Genomic DNA, 22,394 nt, shown 5'->3' with positions numbered 1-22,394 from the left:
TAAAAGGTATGTCAAACATTCTTTACATATTATTTAATTAACAAATATCACATATCAACTATTTTTTTAATTTTAAGTACATATAATCAAACAGGCTTTTTTATATACATATACTGTACTTCTTGTACCATAGGTACATTTTTGGTAAGTGTAATGTTTCCACAAGCCATGTGATATGTATAATAACCTATATCCAGTCATTACTGTTCTCCTTTTATTAAATATATTGCATAATATTCTACAAAGCAGTGATTTAACATATAACACACTACACTCATAAGCCATTACCATTTTCCCAACAAGGACAACCAAAGGCAGCAACAACGACGTGTCATGAGTATACAATGTATAAATGTTGGTACACAAAATCCGAAATTTTCTAAAATTTACAGCATAAACGAAATACCCACGTAATTTGTTACGCACTGTAAAATGATTTAATGTACGGATAGAAGAAATATGATACTCAAGAGGCAAAAGACATGCCTACAAACAAAGTTTTTAATGAAAGTACCTATACAGGATGTTTTAATCTTCTAACAGATAAGATGAAATAGATTAGGTAAATAAAAAATCAGTTCTTTTAAGGACTAAGAGTTTCATTTTGATTTTATGTATCAAGAGGTTAATAATTTTTCAATAAATACTCCAAAAAAAAAAATGTAAAGAAGAGGTAGAGATGCGACCCACACTGATAACTTCCCTAGGATGACCTTACCAATTTGAAAATGTTATTTTTTTTATTGAATTTATTTAAAGAACCTTGCAAGGTACTCGTATGTAATAAAAAATTGAAATTTAAGCTGTATTCTTGCGCAAAAATAACAATGGTCGACAAAATTACATTTTTATCGTCTGTCTCACAAACAAAACAATACTTATTTAAGGTTTTAAGGTGTCGGAAATTCGAATAACACCTCTTAGTTTCTTAATCAGATTTTTTAAAATATGCTATTTTAAGAATTTTAAAAACAGCCAAAAATGAGGTTTTTAAGGCAAAGGCAAAAAACAAAAAAATATCTCTTAACAATAAATTCTATGATGATTTTGCAAAGTATAAATCTTTTACTTCAAGATACACTTATGAGTTATGACTTATGAGCCTTTACTTGACTCTTAATGAAGTTTTGAGCAACCCTTGAATGTAATACATTTATAGTTTCAAAATACATTACATTTTTAGTGCTGATTTTGAATCCAAACTTTAGTTTTACATATTTGCTCAAGTTTTAAAAATACCCGTTTAACATTATTTTTAAGTTTTTTTTTATGTATATATCTGAAAAACTTGATATAACAGAATTGCTATAAGACAAAAGATTTGTAAAAATAGCAAAACTTGCTCTCAAACCATTTTAGCAAAAATAGTTAAGCGTTTCTTTAAGATTTTTGTAGACAGGTGAATTTTTCGAATATTATATGAAATAATATAAATATTTTAACTGAATATTGAAGAAAGGGATTAAAAATTTGTAAAAGCATCACGGATTTTAGACAGCCTAAAAAATTCTTTTATACACGTTTTCCGAATTTTAAATAGTAATATCTCAAAAGCCTACACATAATAAAACATAGTTTTGTGGACATTGAGGATGAAAAACAGCACACCGAATGTACGGATTAAGTCTGATTCAAATTAAATTTTTTTAAAGGTATTCAACTCGTACATACATATGTATATGTACATAACATACTTTAACACCGGTTCAAGAAAAGAAATCACTTAAGTTGTAATTTTTGTAATAATTGCAAACTCCTTTTTATACCTTTTTATATTTTTTTGAGTGTTGTAAAGGAAAATAGGTTTAATAATTCAAAACCATGAACATTTTTTAATAGGTCACCCTATGTAGATTGAGAGAAAACAAAGTACTATGTTTACGACTATAACCAAATACATTTGTTGTTTTACTTTTGTTACTCTGTTTATCACATCTGTGTTTCCTTAATTATCTATTCGACAGTCACATATTTGTGTGTTGTGTATATTTGAAATATATGCAACCATACAAAACAGACATCATTACTTTTTATATTTTCATTTTCTATCAGAGTACAAAACATATTAAGTTGGGATTAAGATTAAAGACTGATTCAGGGTTTGTTTTTTGAATGATCCCAACATCATCGCTCAGTTCCTGAACATCTCTTAATACTGTTGTTACTTTGGATCATAAGCCTAAATATACCCCACACCACCACCCTATATACAACTATTGCAGACACTACACTATTTTTATGATATTTAATTCGTCATTAAAAAGGGGGACTTTCCGTTTTCAACACAATATGTACCTAGACATATGTGTACCATCTAGAAGAACGAGAAAAGAAGGCGATGAACCGGAAAGCATACAAGAATTTCATAGTTGCGAGAAAAATGTGTTTCAAGGGTATGTGTGTTTTTTTCTGTAAGGACGTTCCTTAAAACGAGAACTGAAAACAGTTGTGAAGTTCAGTGAAAATAGATATTTTACTTAAGAATTCCTCTTAGGTTGATCAAGTTGCGTGCAGATATTGAAGGCATCTTCAAAAAGGATTCAATAAAATCCTTGAATGCCGTTCTTCATTAGAGAATGTATAAAATTGAAACGCTTGTAAGCAAAAGTGGAAATATGAAAAATGTTTAAATAGAAAGTCTCATGTTTAAAAATATTTTTATTTGATCTAGTAAATGTCCACTGTAACGCTGATTGTATAAAAAAGGGTAGTCAATTTTATGTGTTATAACAAATAAATTTTGATTTAGATTTGTTTGATTTTTTATTTCTTAAAAATATCTACATATATATATATATAAGAGCCATTTAAATTATTTCAAAAAATAACATGCAATCTAAAATAATTGATTTTACCATAGACATGATGGTTAGTGCCTTGGACAATTACATTTTTACTTGCGACATATAGGAATTATATGGCAAGTTTTGCATTCGTATAAAATTAAATAAAGATTTTAATCCAGCATGATATTACGATTTTAGAGAAGTCGAAAAAAGTGGGTCCCGCGATTCCGTCCGGTCTGTTTTGTCTGTCTGTCCACGCTCCTACAGCCTAAACCATTGGGTCGATTGAGTTCAAACTTGGAAGTTAAGGTTTTGAGCAATAAAACAAAGCGATAGATTTTTTTTAATTTTCTCTAGAATTTTGTTTTTTTAACCTGGCTTCTTTTAATAAGAAAAACATATTTTTGTATTACTCGGGAAAGATACCACTCATAGAACCGTTATTTTGTTTTTTAATTTTCTCAGCAACTTATAAACTGATTTCAAATTTTTATCTGAATAAGCATTTATATTTCCTTAACAATATTTGATTATCAAAAGTGCAATTTTTTATTGTTTGGATTTAAAAAAAAAAAAAATTCAAAATTCTATATCTCAAAAACGGTTCGACATTTTTTTACGAAATTCGAATTATTTTGACAACATTTTAATTACATTCCTGTCTTTTATCCAAATTAATGCATTTGGTACATATTTATGTATTTTTATAACAATAAGAATAACTATTTTAAATACCAACCAAAGTGTCTATCAAGAAGTATTATCTTGGTTCCTTTTTATATATGATTTTAAAATATTATTCTTTAGGAATAGGTTGTTTCACACATATTTTACTTGACTTTTACACAAAAGAATAAATGCTTAGTACAAGTTAAAGAAAATGGCCAGAAAGAGTATATGTATTTTCTATTAGAATCACTTTTTCAACGTACACCTATATATTGTATTACGAACAACCTATACAACTACTGCTTACGTGTCACTTCATAACTTAAGTCGAAAACGCACAAGAGCCTGACTGTAAACAACACATGAATAGCAATTTCTTGTACCTGTTCGTTTGCTTGTTTTTTTTAAACTTTAACGAACAAAATAAACTGAACGTAATAACTCCATGTTTGCGCTGAAAACTTGTAGGAAAGATGGAATGTGATTGGATTGTAATAAGTACCTTCTACCTACCAATAACATTCCTTCAATATCATCATAAACATGTCTTTAGCTATCTATCTGCATAAAGCTGAGCACGCCAATGAACTTTTCTTTATTCGGTTTAGACACCTACTTAAATACACAACCAATAGGCGGCTGCTTTACAATTTCAACAAAAATGTTCTTCCTCTTTCTTATCTTCAGATAATTTATTTTCCATCCCGGTTCTTAGAATATGAAATTAAAATAAAGCTAAACAAAGGAAAAAGCTTTGAACGAACAAGTTGAATACACAAACAATTGTTTTCGTTAAGTATGCTTACAAGTATTTTTCTTTTCCGGGATGAGTTGTCCCAGGATGAGTTTTGTCTTGGGATGAATCACACGTTTTTCGACAGATCAAATTGCATTTATGTATATCTTTGAAGACAAACTTATCTTACAGGTATATTTTTAAAACTTATATAGGTACTTTTTTAAGCAGATTTTTGCATACAGGAGCAAATTCGTGCGAGCCAGTCGTGCATTTTATTTTTCACAGGAACTGCCTGTAGGTCCCCTCCATCCCTGACAACAGTACTCGCACACAGGAATTGTTTAGACTTGTAAGTCACTAGGCTTTAGTTCTAAAGGGACTATTGCGCCACCCAATTTATTTTTTTAACATGACCAGATACAAGTTTAGATAAATCTGTAGGACCTGGAACTAATTTCTTTTGATATTTATTCGAATAAAATTGTCAATGCAAAACGTAAATATATTTGTATGTACATAAATAAATGTATACATTTATCAAAAAAAGAATTATTTTAATCTTAAATGAAATCCAATAAAACAAGGCAACACAATTTTTATTTCTAAAAAAGTGAGAATATTAAAACTAAATCATAAAATAAATGTCAGCTCCAACTTAAACTGACAGAAAATTTTTTTAAATTTTGTTTGTAAAATGTCAGAATTTCGAGTCAGATCTATCTATTGGGTGGTACAAAAATAGCAAAACACACGTAAAAACTCAGTTCCATTCAACCGAGATCTAAAATTCCTAGAACTCAAAAATTATTTTAAACCGAGTTCTACAGACATGTTTAGATGTGGAAAAATTCTCGAGTTCTAAATATTTTTAAAATGGCGTTCCATACAAAGACCAAGAATGACAGATCGAGTTTTTATTTTATTTTAGAACTTCGTCAAGAAATTAGGCGTATGCTTATAAATACTATCTGTGACGTATTGTATAAAGTTGAATCCAAATCATTAAATCCTTTATTGACGAATTTTAAAAGGTATAGGTATACTATACGGAAAATATAATGATAAACTCTGTTTCAAATTAGTAAAGGAATGCATAGACGCAGTAATTCATAGATTATTTTTTGTTGAAACTTCTTTAAATAATTAAATGTATACGTCTAAATATTTCTATTATTTTTTAGCACAAATCCTTAAGGTGCAATATGTTACATGTAATTTTCTTATCCAAAGAAAAGCTTGTCTCAACATGAAGTTGGTGTTTACGTTCCAAGCACACCATACGAGTTACGCTTAAAGTTTGCCAACTTCATAGGTACCTTATCAGGGTTTTCATAGCATAATCATCCTTTTCTTCATCATCAAATTGAGCATTTTCCTTAGGAATAAGAGAGCATCCCGCGATCCCATGAAGCTTGACACACACTTCCTTTTTCACTTCCTTTTTTTTGAAAACTGCATTGCAAAATTTATTTTCAATTTTATATGCACATATAATAATATGTATATATATGTATAAGTATGTAGGTAAGGTATGCATATTTGTATAGAAGGGTGGTGATTTAATTTTCGTAAAACAGAAAATTTCAATACTCACAACTCACGTCTCACAAGTATGCAAACAAAACAACAATAACCCGCCTTCCTCTCTTCTCAGAAGCCGGTGGTTGTTTTTGTATTCATTTTGATTTTTGGAAAACAGAGAGGATGGCAATGCGCAGATTTTCATTTTCTTCCTGAATGAGGACCAAAGTTTGTTGTTTTGTTGGTTTTCGTAACAAATTTCTACAACAAAAATATCGCAGCATCCAAGCGAAACCCGAACATACCTATTTTAAAATTTTCTTACAAACAACACCCGTCGCCACTTGTTTTTTGATATTTATGTAGTATGCCTCTTCCACATCTGCACTAAAACAGAATGCTGTCTTCAATTCCTCAACGGGTGCTTTGTATGGAGGTATGTATGTGTCATCGAAGGTAAATATTGATTTTCTGTGGTCCTTAAAAGTTCAACCCAGTGGCATAGGTAAATGGGTGGAGTGATGGAGCCTTTCCGTGAAGGCGCTTGGCGGCGGGAGGCGCTGCATTTATTTTAAATACTTTATTTTATATTTGTCAATTCTCCTTTTTTGTATCCTTACAATTTTTGTTTTATTCTTCGAAATGACCTTTTCGCTTGAAATTTGGGAAATGTTTTAAAAATGTTTCGCGATTTCTTAGAAACGGCTGATCTGTTCCGAACATACTTATACATAGATACGTCACTGGAGTGACTCTCATCTTTATTGTCCTCTTTCCGATGATACAAAAAGGATTTGCACTCCCTATAAACATACATATATATGTATATATGCACATACCATAGACGTTTTCATCATCATAAGTATTAAGTTGAATTTCAGTCAGTATATGTACGTAGTTGTTGTAGGCCTAAATTTAATTTATGAAAAAAAAATGCCTTATGTACCTACTCGTTTCGTGAGTTCCTCATAAACCACTTTTCACCCTCTTATATGAAGTGTCACGATAAGGACATTCGTCGTTGAGCTTAAATGGAATTCGTTGAGCAGAAGAGTTCATTAAACGTTTGCTCTTTTAAATAGCTTAGGATATTTTGTATGCAACTTAAAAATTAACATCGTTCTGATCCTAAAGTATGGAAGGATGGATGGATGGGGTATTGATAATTACATAAAAACATACCTTGTGGGGATGTGAATGTAAACTTAGGGTTCACTGTCAATAATATTTATTGTCGATTTAAAAAAGGGAGGAAAAGAAAAGTATACTAATGTTGCAAAAACAAAGCAATTACTTCAAAATGTATTAAGTTGGTTAATATGAGAGTGTTGCTCATTAATTATACCCACAATTGATTCGAAAATGTTATTGAGAATGTTAAAAGAATATTTGTTTAGACCTTTGTATATATGTATGGTATTTATACTAATACGGGGTCGATATTCAGTGAGTGATGGAAACTTAATTATCTTTCGCTTAAGTGAAATGTAATCTCAGCAAATTTTTTAAAAGCGTACGTTTATAAGTATCATAATGTACCTAAGTTGAATAAAACATGCAAATACTTAGAAACTTGATTTAAGTAAAGTTAAACTCATATAAGTTATAATATTTACAGCAAAAAATTAAATGTATTTTTAACTACGAAATTCTTTTCAGTTTGGTAAAACCCAACCCCACAATTTTTGACACCATTATTTAAAGTTTCATAATACAGAGATGCTGGTCAGAGTTAATCCACAGTTTCAACATACATTTTATTTATACACTGCCAACCACTAGGATGAGGCCACAAATATTTCATCGTTACAAATTTATGAAATTAAAGGGTAAATTGAAAACGAGCGATGGAATTCCCCATGATAAAAAATAAACTACCTTAAAAGGGTATAAAAAGTACGTCACTAGGATGAGTCCCGTGCAAAATTTCAGTAAAAAAAATCGGAAACTAATTGAAATACATATTTACAATAATTCATGGTTTAACAAAATTTATGTAAAACATTTTCTTAAATTAGTATTGCTTATGACTTTGTCCGCCATTTTCAGTCAGATATAATTTCTATAAGACGGTTTGGAATAGAACCGTTCAATTTTGTTTAATACTACGGTGTCTTTGTCTGCTTCCTTCATAAACTTAACGAGAAAGCGTTGGCCAAACGTTTTTACTCATTTTAAGGTATGGTGAATATTGTTAACAATATTCAAGTCTTCTGATTGAAATCAACATCTAACACCCTTGGAAGTGTGACTGGGAACATCGTATTTTTGGAAAATCCAAGACAGAGGTTCAAAAATGCTATTCATTTTTGAAAATGACCGTTCCAGCAAACATTTATCGTTGTTCCGGTCTATGACTTTCGACAGAACTTTAACTTGATTGGTATGTCGGAGTTAAACTTTTTTTTATCCAAAACACAATGCGTTTCCATTCACTGCTCCAAGTAACTTGCTCTCTTGCAGAATTTATCCGATGCTCCTTCTGTATTTCCCTCAGAACAGGTTTATATGTTAGTTTTCTTCTTTAGATAGTATCACTATTTTGTATTAACCTCTGAACTGTTATTAAACTGACTGATACTCTTTTTTTGGCACTTAATTTAGTCGCTGGTAGAGTCGCTTTTCTAATGATGTAGTGCCTTGCATGATTTTCGATTTTTCCCATAATTTTGTGCATCATCACGATGATAGGTTTACCACTTTTTTGCTTCTGTTGAATCTCCTTGTTATTTCACGTCCTGAGAGTCCTAACTAATTGAAAGCATCTAATTATCCTGTTTCTATAGCTGTTAAAGTCTTTCCGAAACCTATGAGTTTCAAATTAAATTAATTTTAAAACAGTTGTTTTCAATACAAACGTTTTTAAAGCACGTCTTAATAAGCTTTTTAGGTTCAGTACAGTTTTAAAATTCGCCACTCTTGTATCAGTTTCCATGGTTATGCCCTCCAACAATAGACCAAATTTCTTAGTTTTTGGAATGTTTTAATTTGGTCGTTTTTTATGTTTAATTATTTCGTAGTTGAATATTTGATATTGGGAAATTTCAACGCTGGTTGCTTTTAATTTTATGAATTTGTAACAAGGAAGTAAGTAGTTACCAATTCAAACGTATTAAATGTTTCCAGGAACTAAATTTAAACCAACTACAAAAAGCGGAAACCCACTCCAAAATTTGTGTCCTTATCATAGTGGTTGGCAGTGTACACTGTACAAGAGTTCAAGCTCACCGGCAAGTTAGTATTGTGTTTTTTTTTCGTATCACCGAAACAATTATTTTAAGGATAACACTTTCTTGCTTATTTTTTCTAAGAACATGTTAATTGTAAATGATATCTAGATAAAAGAAAATGAGACTCGTTAAAAAAAAATAATGCGAGCATCTGATTTTTTGTATAAAACTTTCATAATGATTCTAACTTAAGGATGCACTCTTATTTTATATATATTTATTATTGATTTTTTTCAACATGTACACTCCGCTTCAACTGAATACGCACAGACATTTTCGAAAATGGTTTTTACATTTTTTAACAAATACTCAGGTATTTTTTTGTGACATCTATCGATGCTAACTACACTCTTGAGATGTTAAGACAAAGATTTAAAAAAAAAAATATGCAAATAAAAAACCACGAGTATTGTTTTCTCCTTCTTGTAAAGAATTTTATACGTAGGTGCAAAGACAATTTAATCGTTGTTTACGAGTGTATTCAAGTACTTTACAGTTTAAGTCGACATTCGAATTCTGATCAAACATTTTAAGATAAATGGGTAGATCTTCATGTCTTAACAGTGTAAAAAAAACTAAAATTTACTTGATTTTACACCAAGGCCTAACCAGAAGTGCAGCTGAAAAAATTGGCGAACATTCTTACTTAAGAAATACAAATTCGTACAGATAAAACAAAAAGATAGTGAAAAATAATGCACACAGCACCTTGAAGACGAGCAATTTTAAGGTGTACATCTGCACATCTGATGCTTGGAATTATGTTGCTAAAATAACACAAACAATTAGAGTATACGCAAATAGTCTCTCAACAGTTGATTAATTAAGCTATCATATACGAATAAAACTTAAGAAAAAACCGCAACTTGACGAAGAACGGAAAGTTATGCTATTAGAAGTTTTCAAAACTCAAACTATGTGGAAAAAGAATAATATCTCGTATTTTTTTAAAACGATATAACTACTTAATTTCGTTGGCCCTGGTGGGTCAATAAATATGCTTGACAACAGTTAGAGTCTAAGAATCTGTAATTTCTAGAATCTAGCGTTTTTTGTACCTAATCAGTTGACTCAAAAACATATTCAATTTTTCCTTGTAAAAAGCTTTGCAAGTGGGCTAAGGAAATGATATTGGTTTGATTTTGGATAATTCGTTTCAAATTCTTTTCTAAACTTCTAAGGGGAGTAGTTAGCACAAACCGATGGCACAATACCCATCAATATTTGGAAAAAGTGCAAAAAGTATGTTCAAAATTTGTGTGCGTATTCAGTTGACGAAGAGTGGATACACTGCATCAAATATACGATGCATGGTGTAAGTGGTACACCAGAAGGCTGGATCGAGTATGTTGGGTTAAAAGAAGAACTAATTAGTATAGGACAAAGGTAAAACCCAGAAACCCATTCCTTAATTTAATTTGTAAATAAAGTCATTTAAGTGAATACTTTTTAAAAATTTTATTTTTAAACTTGACAAAAAAAAAACTTTGCACACTATTTTTGTTTTGTAATTGTGTACATTACAAAAGTTCGAAGTTCGATGCTTCTATTAATATTCAGTAAAAACAGAAAACTCTATGCTGATATGTATCTTAGTTTTTGAGAAATAAAAAAAGTGAGAAGTACATTTTTCTAAGCAAAAACGCTTTTTACTCAAGCTATTATTTGAATACCAGAATATTCAAAATGGTTTTCCTTTAAAAATGCAAAAAATAAGTCCTGAATTTCCAAACTAAAAATTGGTGAAATCCAGCCTTTAATCAAGCTTGACACGACTTGAATCTTTTTAAAATTTATTGACCATTTGCTTAGTTGTTCGTTTTGTTTATAATTTTTAAAATTGCGTGTGACCTTTTATATAGATCTTAAGTTTTTAGATATTTTTTAGACAAAAAATTACTACATTTATACATTTTTCATAGTTAAATAATCTATGACTATAGGTGTATCCCTTTCGTAATGTAATACAATACTTTGATTTGAAAGGCCTTAGCCCAACCAATATGAAAGCGAAGCTATATTCTACTCTGGGTAGTCTGCCCCTTCGTTTGCAACAATATAATATTTGGTAGCAGATTTGAAACTAGGTCGTACGAGCTGCCAACACGAACATCGCAGTGGTCGACCAAATAAGGCGACAACGACAGAAATGATAAACGGCCGCATTTGGTGAAAAAGTTCACACATCTGTTATCGCAATGGCCATAAGCTCAAATTCATATAGCTTCGTATATGTAAATTGTACATTAATTGTTCATGATGTCGTGTATAACGGTCATATAATTTATTACGATTTTTGCATAAGTCTTAAATGAAAAAAGTTTTTTTGATCCCAATGCTTTTAAACTTACCTCAAAATGATTGTCAGTCGCCTTTGATTTCCTGATTTAGCTAAGCTTAATTTGTCAATTTTGTTAGAAATGTCTACTATAGCCTTATTCCAATTAATGTTACACATAAACCTTTTACTAGTAAATTATTTGAAAATTACAAAATTGTTGAAAAGTATACGGTCATTAATTTCGAAATTTGAAAGTTGGTCATTTGAAATGTTATTATATATTAGCTTAAAACATATCAAACAATCTTTCGTGTAAATGTCATTTTCGAGCTATATGCAAAGTTAAAATAAGTAAACAAAAAAGCTAAAGTTTATTTTAATTTATATTTTGTCATGTTTAAATAGCCGATTGCACGACGATGACATACGTACATGAGTTTAAACCCCATTTATTATTTTTGAACAATTTAAGAAGTCAGGTTACACTACACGTTTTTACCATGATGGTTTTTAAAAACATCATGTGTACATGTATAACGGTAGTAAATTTTCCATAAAATAAACACACCAAATATATAAACCCATTACAGATTTCGAGTGAAAATTAATTGAAATTCATTTTAGTGTTTTTGTTTATGTAACTACGGCTGGTCTGGTCATTGTTACTATGCAGTTTATGTGAGCTGGAATCATATCTGCTGAAAAGTCATTAAATGATCTATTTATTAACTGTAGGATATATACTTCATGCACGTATGTATTTGCATTTATTCACTTTCAGGCAAAATATCTCATATGCAGTTAAAAAAGGGAGAGTAGTCTAAAGAGTCATACAACAAATTGAAGCTTTAAGTAATTTTGTTACAGCTTAAAAATACACAAATGTGTTAATTTGAATTCAATTCTTGGTAAATATAGGCATCACTTAATCTTGTGGGAAAAGTTTTTATACCGAATTCTCGTCTTTAAAATCATTTGATCTTGTCTTAAAAATTAAAACATTCTTTGAGTCTAAAATTAAAAATAAAAGAATTGTTCTTTATTTTTAAAAATTTAAAAAGCCCTTGTTTAAGGATCACCATAAGATTAATTTCAACTTAAACACTTATTGTTTTTTTTTTACTAAAATTTGATGAATAAACTTACTTGAATAAAAAGTTCCACTGAAGTAGCTAATGATATTTTTTACATATTATGTACTTGTCACTCTCTGAAAAAAAAAAAAAACAAAACAAAATTCTTATTATTTTAAAATTTCATATGTATTTTATGTGATAATTTAATAAGTTTATTTGTTCACAATTATAATGAAAAACGAAAAGTAAACTGACTTAATTAACAAGGTTTTAAATTAATTATTCTGCAACTCGATATGAAATTTAATTTGATCTCGGAAGACAAAAAAAAAATACAGAATATGAAATATGCATGTAAATAAAAAAAAAAAATAGGTGGAGCAACAGGCCATAGAACATCAGGGCCAATTGGCTTACAACTCTCAACTGTTCCTGTGTGCAAGTCATGGCAGGGATGAAGGGGTCCTACAGTTTATTAGCCGAATCCGAATATTAAATTTGAGAAAACACTTTTCATGACAGGAATTACTCTTGGAAAATTTGTCAATTCCTCACAAAATGCAGTATCCGTGCAAAGATGTCCTTTCTTTATTTAGGTGGCGTAGGAAGGAGTTGAACCCAAGACCTCTGGCATGACAGCGCTACGCACTTTTGCCTATTCTGCTTAAAACCAAACCCTAAAACCATAAAATAAGTAGGTGCCGATTAAAGCCACCAAAACTGGTTCTCTTGCTTTACCCTATCAATTCTATGCCATTCGGACGCAACCCTACTAAACCGAAGGAGCTCTGCTCAACCCTGCAATGTGACTTCTAACTAGTTTTTTTACCTAATTGTCAATTATGTCGATTCGAGCCCAGTTGTATAGGACCTCGTTGGAATAGAAATTAACATAAGAAAATTTGGTTATTTTGCGATCCGGGAAGCGACAACGTTGAATCACACAGGACAACCATAAACGATCATCGGCCGTATGAGGTTCATTTAGCAAATTACCTTCACTTTGGGGTTAAATCGATTGCTGTAAAACAGCCATTTTGTCAGACTGACGGCTCCTATGGCCTTGGTCAGAGCAGCATTTAAATATCTGTTGAAATATAAATACTGACACAACCAGATATCGAGGTTCTTCACTACACTTTTGCTCGTTAATCGCTGCACTTGAAGATCAACAATGACCAACTTATTGTCTCCAACTTCTGGGTGTTTATTTTCAGTTTCCAGTCATCGCAATATCGCTGAATCTTGTTAAAATCTCGATGCAACAAAGTTCTAATAACCTCAACCTTTGGGCCGTTAGACATTGGGCATTAGTTAGACCACCTATCAAATCGCTGGTTGAAATGCTGACGAGAATCGGTTAATTCACCGCTTCTTGTTGAAGACCATTTCTAATTTGGAATAATGTGGTAGAAGTAACACTGACACTTTTGACAACAAAGCGTACCATAGAGTATATGCAACAATTGTTTGCTCAGTTTTAGATAAAGACCCTCCAACAATACATTGTCGAAAGCTCAACCAAAGCAGCACCTGTGCATTGTTTTATTCCTTTGGCTATCAGAAACATATTTAAATCTAGCATTAAATCTGCCATGACCCGCCCTGAACCCGAACTGTTTATCCGGAATTATTTTGTTGTTCGCAGCCCACTTAGTTCGATCCCTATTGATGATTTTCTCGAAAACTTTGCGGATGTTAGGAAGAAGACTCATCGGTCAAAGATTTGATGGGTTGGAGTTCTCCTTTCCCTTTTTCGGGAAATTCCTATACGCACTTACTTACACGCCACTGATGCTTCTAATCTATGTACATCCTATATTTTTAGAGCCCTCTGTAAGATTTTTTGGAATGTTAATTGAGATTATTAATTGCTTTTTCAGAACAACATATCAGGTCATGGGTCACAGACAATTAAGACATAAACAAAGACAGAATTCCATACTTGCTTCAAATTTAAGGTCGTTATACATTTTATGCTCCATTATTTAATCATTCTCAAATAAACTCCTGAACCATTGAAACTTCCTATTATTTAGCTAACAAAAGAAATTATTTAAGCAACCACGTAAAACATAGAAAAATCATACGTGACTTAATATTTTCACATTTAGAGCTAGAAAGAGAGTATGAGGCAGCAAGTCCTTTACGTATAATATGCTTGAGTAAATCAGAAACCCATTTTGCCTATACCTACATACGTTTGTACAATTGATTGATATGGGTTCATACAATAATTCATTTGGATATCTTATAAATTCAAGTAGGTTTTATTCTGTTCATATGAATTGGATTGCCCTCTAAAATAAAGGCCTACAAACATGTTTGTATGTATGTAGTTGAAAACAAAGACAAAGAGTAAGTGTCCGAACATTCCAACAAAACTTTTTTAAAAGACATATAAAATACTTAAGATTCTCAAAATTTGCAATCTCTACGATATGATATAGGTGTTGCTTAATTTAACCTTTATCACTAAATAAATAAATTTCATCTGGATGTGAGGCGTTTCAAATGAAAAGAATCAGTGAAGTGACATTATTATTGTATTTGAAATACTCGATTTGACAAATCATCAGTTTGGAGCAGGTTTTCTTTACTTTACAAATGTTGAGAAAGCTAAATTTGGTGGAGATGTTTATAGATCCTTATCATTTTCAAAAAAACCTTTATTCTTAAATTATATGAAAATTTAATGGTTTCTGGCTCGCATTTTCTTTTTGAAAATGTCATCTTAAAGAATCCCTCAAGAAGAGGTACAAATTATAGCCTTATTTTTCAACTCAATGAACTTTTTTCCTTCAATCAACGGTTTTGAAAAAGGAAACCGATAAACAAAATGTAGGGTACATTGAATTTGTTCAAAAATAGTGTAGGAATAACATAATGGTGTGCTTAGTTGACAAAAAAATAAACTTTAGGCTTTTTATGACACATTATATAAAAATAGGGAGTATTGCAGTTTTGAAACTTGCAGAGGCTGCAATCTCAAGCACCAGCTTAGGGATTCCACTATGTGGTGTTAAACACAATGGAAGGATCATAAACAGCAAATAGTTTTCGAAAACTCATAAAGTGTTAAATTCGAAGTAGATTTAAATATCTAGTTTATTTTTCAAATCCATAAAGTTATACTCGTGATCGTGGATACTTTTTAAGCTTGGTGGTTATTTGCATGGTCCTACAAAATATTCCAAACTAAATGCATAATGACTACACGATTCTATTGCAGAAAACCACCCTTCATGAACTTTTTTTTATAGATCATTTGATATAAAGAACTGAAGAATATGTTAAATAAGTCGATGAGTTTTCAGGTACCCTTGGGCCACAATTTTTCTTATTATCACATCCCATAAACGGGATCAGGCTTGGGCATCACATGCCTTGCATATTAATTTAATTTGTTTCTGTTCACAAAAGATAACATCTTTGGTTTGCAAATTTGTTTATAATTCTATTTTTTAATCAAGAAAATATAGCAACGAAATAAATTCTATTAACTTAATCTTTCTTAAATATATTATAATGACAGTATTTATGAAATGGATACAAATACTACTAATGCGACAACAGCATCATAAATCTTTTACATTGCTGCTTTACCATAGGATATGCCAGTAGGGCGGATAAATATGTGATAAGGTTATTTTTCCTATCCTAGGTTATGTTTGTTTATGTATATATATCTACATAAATAAATAACATATACATAAATATTTGTATATAGGTAATTTTTTATAAATACAGTGCTGTGTAGACAACTTTCTTGGTAAAACAAATATTTAAGGTAATTTAACACATTTACTGCCCACATACAATAACCACTATTTAAGCCTACTATTTGACGAATTCCAATTCAAAATCATTTATGTAAAACGCTAAATGAAAATAATTGCACTTAATGTGAGTTCTTGGTCGAACCAAAATGAACACACAATTCTTGACGAAAAGTCTTTAAAAATTCGCTTTGAACTAAAAGTTTTGTGTCGAAATTTCCTGTCGCCCTTCATAGCCAGAGGAATATTATTTCAAGACGATACACAACATACAATCTTATCAAAAATACAAGTAATATAATATCAAACAGCTACACGCTCTACAGACCAATGTCTAGTTTTGACGTCCCTGTAAAACTTATCCGTTTGTGCAGAATGAGATAGAGAATGTACGCAGCTATATCAAGGTCGGAAAAGATCTCACCGATGAGTTTGATGTCAAAAAAGGTTTTAAGCAAGGCGATGCACTCTCAGCTACTTCAAAACTTCAAAACTCAACCGTCAACACTTGAGGCACAATCTTCCAAAGGTCCATCCAATTACTCGAATGCGCCGATGACATTGATATTATTAGAAGACTAAAGCGTGATGTCAGTTATGCGTTTTTGAGGAGCATTGCGACGGAAGCAGATTAGATGGGTTTAGTGGACAATGAGGGGAAGACCAACTTCACTATGGACAGCTATGACTTTGAGGTAGTTAAAGACGTTGTCTTAGAAGGCAATTGAGTAGTAAGGTCCTCTCTTGCGCACCTAAAATCACCATCTATGTATGTTTAAGACATTCATCATCCAGATTCTCATTTATGGCACTGAGGTCTCCAGTTGCGCCAAGGAACGTGTCGGGACGGCTAGCAAGGGACCGAGCTGGCTGGAGGCGCATGTTACGAGTAGTTAAGGCCCAGTCCATCCTGGAATGTAGCGCTACCTAAAGTAACTAAGTACTTGTTTGTCCTAGTTTTGTACTATTTTCCATTTCCCATCTTCCCAAGAAAGTTGAGAGTTCTGAATGTAAAATATTAGTTCCCTCAAAGCACATCTTCTTGATAGTTGATGAATGTATAATGATTTACAATTTTAAACGAGTTTTTCAATATAACACGTCTGAATTTGGTGTCAAACTTTTAATGAAAACATTATACTTTAAAAAGTCCTTTTGACCTTTTGACTAATCTTCCTTGTTCTTCTATAATAACTCACAAAAGTGCAATTGAAATCACATTAATTAGTGCCCGTTCAATTGAAAAAAAAAAAATTAAATTTTCTATCTTTTTATGTAATATATCTGACCTTTCTCAGTCTTTTTTTTATTCACAGCACTATAACTTTTTAGCAATGACGAAATTTCTATACAACACGTACAACGCAACGACATCAACCTAAGTTCTCGTACAAAAGTCATCTATCCTCATTTTATATTGTGAATAAAATGAAAATTTCAGCATTTCATTTTATTTCGAGTTCGGGTTGTGCGAGATAGCTTTAAGCTACATAATACATATATTGCTATCGAAAATAAAGTGAATGAAGGTTTGAATGTATTTTCTGTTTCTGCTATTTTAGATGCTTTGGAAAACAGAGTGTCTAATTCTATAGTCCTGGCACGTTTTCTTGTCAAAAATGTCGAATTCGCCTAGTGCTGAAAATAATATAAAATAAAAATAATTTAAAAAGAAAAATATAAAACCAAATGATAAAGATAAGCGAATAAACAAATGAATTTTTTCCCACTAGAGTTGGCAAAAAATAAATAAAATAAAATTTAATATTATTTTTTAGCTTCTCCGAGAAGTACAAATTTAAAGAGTTCGAGCCTACTAAATCAGGGGCAGAAGCGTGTTGCAGTACTAGTAGTGTGTTTAGCGAGCGATATATTAACGATGCTGTGTTTTTAGCATTAAGAATTCCAAAAGGATATACTTTTCGTGCTGCCATTTCGATATACATAAAGTATACCTATGAACGTTTTATTCTTGGTCTTCTTCCTTTTTTCAATTTTAACGAGAATATAAATGACGAAAGCTTATAACACACATACAACAGTATGACGGAGTTGTGATATATTTATATACATGTATGATTTTGGGTTTATAAAAACCAGACGATAAGCTTCTAACTATATGATGAGAGTTGATATAGCTGCAGGTGTAGTATGGATACGGAGAGCTCATTAAAAATAAAGGAATATAAATGATTTCCTTTTTTTCTTGGTAATTAAAAAGAGGGATATTCTTGTGGTCTATAGGTCTACATAGATACAAAGGATGGCAGAATAGCTAATCATTATATTAAAGGGTAACGAGAACGACAAAGCATAAGAATGTTAAATAAAAACACGATAGCATAACGAACATTTTAAGACCTGAAACATAGAAAACATTGTATTATATTTATCTATCTGTATCCATCACATAAAAGTTTGTAGATTGCAAAATGCGGACTACACAAGCAGAAAGATACGAAATACCTACCTACCTTGTGATGGTTGTGAGTGAGTGAGTCTTTAGATAGTCCTTACCTATACATTATGTATCATGGAGGTTTAATAGTTTCTTTGAAGTTTAAATTTTAATAATGTATAGCACTGCCTTTAACACAGAACCTATTGTGTACTGCTTTTTGTTTTGATCGGAGTTGATCTCAGTTCACATCAAACTTCTGAGTAAGGATAAACCATCATGAGTTCTGTGGATCAATTCTAGGAACAAGTTATTATGAAAGGTCTATTGCAGTTATTCTAGAACTTCTTAGGTGTGTTTTTATACTTATTTTATTGATTTTTTTTAATTTATCAGCTTCAATGTAAAATTAAATTTCTAAGTTTTATCCGCTTTTGCTTAATGATGACATGTTTACAAGAATAATGGCCAGGTTCGATCATGAGATCAAATTCTTAGACGATTCGTTAACTTATTTTTAAACAACAGTAGATATGTGACATGCTAATTTGTTTGAAATAGATATATCGTAGAAGTAAGTTTTTTCAATTTTACCCTTAAAAAGTGTATGAATAAATAGTCATACCAAATTCCAACACACATCTAAAATGTCAAACTATTTCAAGGGATCCAAAAAAAGTAAAACATTTAAATATTAAGTTTGAATAACATTTTAAAAATATGGCTGTTCTTTTTCAAAATGAAATTTAAATAATTAAACCAAATTGAAGAGAATTATCCAACTATCTTTTTAAATTGCCGAATACCCTCAATAACTGTGGATTCTAATCACTCCCAACTATATTAAATAATGTTTAGAACAGATCATTACTGCAGTTATTGAAAGAAGTTCAAATTTTGCTTATCTGTCCAAGATCTTCTTATGCGCATCTAGTTGGAAGACCAAGTTTATGACTTACAAAATAGAAGATTATTTTAAAAAAAACTCTTTTTGATTCCCTTATATCCAGCTGCAGTAATTTTCGATGCATCGATCTCAACCTTAACATTCATAATAACTGACAGCTTTTCATATAACAACACCTGCATTACATTTGTGATGAAGCTTTTAACACCTTTTTATTTTCGTATATCGTGAAATTCAAAGCTTAACTCATCAGGGCCATACAATTATATAGCTTTGCATCTGAAAAAAAAAACTACATTATAACATCATTTTTCAAGATTATTTGAGTTTTGAAAACTTCTAATAGCATAACTTTCCGTTCTTCGTCAAGTAGCGGTTTTTTTCTTAAGTTTAATTCGTTTAATAAGTCTTAAAACTGTCTAGAGTTTTTCAGTTACGCAAATTTTGTTTTTTATTTCTGCCCCAGAATCATAAAACTCTGATGTTCACCTTAAAAATGCTCGTCTCTAAGCTCCTGTTTTTGCATTTTTTTTTACTTCCCTTTATGTTTTATCAGTACGATGCACGAATCTTTATTTTAAGTAAGAATAAAAGCCATTAAGACTTCGGCCAATTTTATCAGCTTTTGCACGTCCGATTACATCTTGGTATCTAATCAAGTTAGGCCTGTAGACCTACCCATTGGTCTTAAATTTTTTTTTTCAGAAATTGAGTTTCATTAAAAACACTAAAATTGTTGATTAAAACTATCCAGAACGCTCATAAACAACGATAAATGTACATTGTATCTATTCAGTTGACTCAAAAAAATGCTTCTTAACGTATGAAATACTTCACAAGTATGTATGTATATGATAAAAGCTTACTAGAGTATCTTTGATAATATTTTATTTGAGCTTAAACAAATCTATTAAGCTGAACCCATCTACGTATGTTTGTATGTATATATGTATGTTTAAAACCATATTGGCTTAGGCCATACTAGTGAGGAAACTGTTTCTTTATTTCTTTCTCCGTGCACGTTTTGAAAAAATGATTTGCAGTAGCTTCATAGTTGAAATACCCACTTATTAGGCAGTGTCCAAGTAAGGATATACCTACCTTTTATCGGCTTTAGATTTATCTGTATAAACGTCAAGTTAGAATAAACCAAACTTAAAATTTGACAGCGTTACTCTTAGTTTTTTTCAAAATCCAGCTTTTTCATACACTCAGGGGGATTTTTGTTAAGCATGTAAGTTTCGGATCCATGAATTAATAATCACAGAGCGGTGCTCAGGTTATGTCAAGGCAGCTTTGAAGTTTTGTGTAGGTTTCTGCTGTTTACTGAATTTCAAGTTTTTTGAAAAACAATGGTAGGACCTTTTTGCGTAAAGAGTTGCCCCGTGTTTCTTATTCAATATTATCCTCAGCTACTGCTCTTGACCCAACGTTGACGTTTACACAACTCTTAAAATAAAACTATTAAGGCTTTTTGTATATCTTAAAAACGTATAGTTGGAAAACATGTGTTAGCTGTTAAGAAAATGAGTTACCATTTCCAATTTAACTCAATTTATTACAAATCATATACATAAATATCGGATTTTTCAATAGGGACGCACCCTTTCACTGTCATTGTCAATTCATTCAGTAAACTCATGAATGAATTTATCAAATTAAATAGACGATGCAATCACAAAAACAAACTCTATGCTAGGGTTTATTTTTCGAAATTCAAAAGATTTCGAAGACCCCTATACATTAAAAGCTCTTTATTCTAGTCTCGTCCGACCACATTTAGATATGGAGCCCCTATACCGCGTCTAGCATTCCTCGTATAAAAAATGTTCAAAAAAGGTTCACAAAGTTTGCCTTAAGAAAAATGTTTGGTTATTCAAATGTTCCATCTTATGAAACGAGGTGTATTTTAATTGATCTAAAACCTCTTGCTTGGAGAAGAAAATGATTTATAATTTTGACCAAGTGGATGTTTGTGTTTGATTTGATATGCATCTGAGAGAAAAAAATTAAACTCAATACTTTTTGCTTTTGGTGTCCTGAATTTTAATATTGACTGACAATTTTGTTATCTATATTTTTTATTTATGCGCCCTCGTGACTGCGATTTTTTAAATGTTCCTTGCCACAGTACTAGTTATGCTAAGTATAATCCTATCAGAAAAACTTGTATGGATTTTAATGAATATGATTTTGTAATTGACTTTAATATTAATAGAAATGTTTTGAAAAATAAATTATTAAATATGTTATAATGCTATAAGTAAATTATGTATTTAATTTGTATGTTATGTATAATAATTAGTCTAAATAGAGTGTGTAACTTTTAAGACAAATAAATAAATAAATAAATATAAACTCAAGGTTTTTAATATGGTAAATTAAACCAGTGGGGTGTGTGCAAATAATTAATAATTTATTTATTAATAATTCGAAGTGACCGCAATTTTAAGACCTTTTTTTTAAGTGACGTCACATATTTTGTCTCAATGGTTTCGTTGGTTAAAGTCATCTTGGAGTACCCCTCCTCATTCTTTTTATTAATGATTAATCCAATTATATTTCATTTTCGAACTGTCTTTTATATGCCGATGATCTCAAGGATATGGATGTAAAAACTCCATTATATTCCAGTAAGATTCAGATTGCTTGCGTTGTTTACTGATGCACTACAAATGGATTATATTTCAATATAAAAGTACTGTAACTGTAACATTTTCTATGATACTATATCCAATTAATTACCTATATAGAATTCAAAATCATTCATTAGAAAGATTAACGGATCAAAAATATCTTTGACTTTTAAATGAGCTTTTCACTTCAATAGCTTACTTGATGTTGAGTTTTATTTCTATAAATATGCAAGTAATTTGAAGATCCTTATATGTAACCTAAAAACCCTTTATTAATCACTTGTTAGACCTTCCTCTGATTATTGTTACATTTTATTGAATCCTTTAACGCAATCATGTATCTATAGGATTGAAACGTTTTAGAAAGGATTT

General features: G+C 30.8%; 1 protein-coding gene across 4 annotated transcripts in view; it reads right to left on the bottom strand.

Moving 5' to 3' along the window:
* LOC129954125 (protein tincar) overlaps positions 1-22,394 on the bottom strand; it is a 129,236-nt gene that overhangs the window by 50,511 nt on the left and 56,331 nt on the right. For all 4 annotated transcript variants that reach the window (XM_056067820.1, XM_056067818.1, XM_056067821.1 and 1 more), the window contains exon 3: positions 12,373-12,436. The gene's annotated coding sequence lies outside the window, so the exon portion shown is untranslated. The remainder of the gene's footprint in view (positions 1-12,372; positions 12,437-22,394) is intronic.

Source organism: Eupeodes corollae, chromosome 1 (assembly GCF_945859685.1).
Source record: "Eupeodes corollae chromosome 1, idEupCoro1.1, whole genome shotgun sequence".
NCBI lineage: Eukaryota > Metazoa > Arthropoda > Insecta > Diptera > Syrphidae > Eupeodes > Eupeodes corollae.
Note: the sequence above shows the minus strand (reverse complement) of the source record. Positions and strands in the feature narration are given on the sequence as shown.